Below are 2,628 nucleotides of genomic sequence, written 5' to 3' on the forward strand. Positions count from 1 at the left end.
CTCCTCCTCCTCCTCCTCCTCCTCCTCCTCTTCCTCTTCCTCTTCCTCCTCTTCTTCTTCTTCTCCTCCTCCTCCTCCTCCTCCTCTGATACTATCGCTTTGATGTTTAGATTGCTACTCTCAGGCCATCTTCCTGAGAGCCAGTTTGGCATACATGTGGAGAGCCAGTTTGGTGTAGTGGTTAAGTGTGGAGACTCTAATCTGGGAGAACCGGTGTAGTGTATCAAGTCTGGACATGCCCAGACTTGTCCAGAGACAAACCTCAAGCTTCGCTCCTAGAGACAATGGACCAGGTGGATCCTAGCCCGCCCCAATCAGAGGGCGAGGTTCCTGGCCAAGAAGCCAATGGGACTCTCGGCCACTGTAAATAACCTGTTGGGAAGTGGGGGGGTGTTTCGGTGGTGGGTTCTGAGGGAATATAAGCCGTCCTGCGAGCCGGCCAAAGTTGTCTTGTTCCTGACTGAATAAAGTACGCTTTGCTGAAATCACTCTCCGTCTGCGTACTTTTCAACCGGGTTTGATTCCCCACTCCTCCACTTGCACCTGCTGATGTGACCTTGGGTCAGTCACAACCTCTGGCACAGCTGTCCTTGAAAAAGAGCAGTTGGTGTCAGAGCTCTCTCAGCCCCACCCACCTCACAGGGTGGGGAGGAGTTTGTAAGCCGCTCTGAGACTCCAAGTGAAGGGCGGGGGTATAAATCCAATCTCTTGTTCTTCTTCCTTCCTTCCAGCCTGACACCTTCTCTACATTATGCTATACTTCTCCATCTTGGCATCATGAGGGCAGGACACGCTTCCAGCATCTGTAGCCATCCTAGCTAGTTAGGCTAGATTAGAATCCTGTTCCTATCCTGTCTAGAATGGAGTTCCTTACAATAAAGGACTCATATTAGCTTTTGCAAAGGTAAAAAGACTCCATCTGATTCAGCACACACAAACCAGATAGACTCTGCTGCATTATGTGCATTGAGCACTCTGCTAACCCAATAATCCATCAACCTTGTGGGATAGTTCTTCGTTTTTTGAGAGTAATTGTCTCACATATTACAGTTCAGGGGTTGAAAAAGATAATTGGAGCTGTTCATTGCTCCTGAGATAACAGGTCAAAGACTAAGCCCACAATGAAAAAAGAACCACATTCTTGTTTGTAGTAATTTATAGCAAGGGTTATGGTTCACTTTACAGTGGGACAACAAGGGACTGGAACTTGAATGTAAACAATTAGGATTACAAGTTACCTTAATAAATCTTGTACTTTGGGGCCCTATTTACCTAGAAGTCCATCACATTCAACAAAGGAGAGAAATACTGGGGCTACTTATCTGACCCATTAAGGTTTGACTTATGTTCTTAATGAGATTGCCATGACTTATTCATTTAGTATTTTTCTTCTCCACATGTATGCCGTTGACTGTATGATTTTGCCAAAGCACTTTCTGCAGGGGTTTCACATACTGGCTGCTATAATAATTTTGCAAGGTTTTAATCAAGAAGAGAGTATTCATGGATTTTTGTTCGTTTGTTTTAGTTTGGTTTTTTGCTTTATTCTCTGTGCTATGGAAGATATGGTCCAACACTTAATTACGAGCAGTTCCTTTTTTTAAATAAGGCAATGTTTGAATTTTCTATCTGAAAAGAGCTGGAATACCATTCTTCAGAGATCAGAAATCAATGAGACATTACAGTGCTTTATATATACACTGACAAGCCATGGTTTGTCAGTATGCGAAAAAGCCTAGGGATCACCAGGGTTGTGTACTCCCTTCCCTGAAATGCAAAACAGCAAAACATACAGCTGAACCACAAATTGTAGTTTTTTTATTTTCTTCCCTACAAGCCAGGGTTTCAAAGTCTGGTTTTAAACAAATCTCTAGCTTTTATTTCAGAAATGACAGCAAACGATGCACAAGGCTGGAAGCAAGGCAGAATTCTGGAAATCGGGGAGTGGATAAAGAAATTAGTATTTATGGTTGAAATGGACAAAATGACAAGGAAGCTTAAGAATCGTGAAGTGGAAGACTTTTATGCAGACTGGAAAGACTTCAAAGATTATTTAGAGAAGTACTGGGATGTAAAGGACAACTTAATTTGCTTTGACAATTATTGAAAAGTTAATGTTATTATAAGAGAGATAATTGTACGAAAACAATAGTAGAAGGAAGTGTTACCGGTAGATTATGATTAAAGGATAAGGGGAAAATAAGGGAAATGTAAGAATGGGCTGGAGGTTGGAGCATCGTGGGAAGCCAGAGGGGGTGGGGTAATGGATAAGAAAGCATGTATAACAATTAATAATATGATGTGTATTTGACTCAATAATATATCCTAATAAATTGATTTTGAGGGGGGGGGGGAGAAATGACAGCAAACTATGCTTTGTTACAAAAGCAAATAGAAAGAAAACAGCCTGTGAGCTTTAATGCAAACAACACTGGTCTTGCAGGAGACAGGAACATATATTTATTTAGATTCAGGTGGATAGTCATGTTGGTCTGAAACAAGAGAACAAAGTTTGAGTCCAGTGGCACCTTTAATGCCAACAAAGTTTAATTCTGGGTATAAGCGTTCATGTGCATGCAGACTTCTTCATAGCCACACGAAAGCTGATACCCATAATTAAACTTTGTT

This window comes from Gekko japonicus, unplaced genomic scaffold (genome assembly GCF_001447785.1).
Source record: "Gekko japonicus isolate JY-2015 unplaced genomic scaffold, Gekko_japonicus_V1.1 scaffold898, whole genome shotgun sequence".
NCBI classification, from domain to species: domain Eukaryota; kingdom Metazoa; phylum Chordata; class Lepidosauria; order Squamata; family Gekkonidae; genus Gekko; species Gekko japonicus.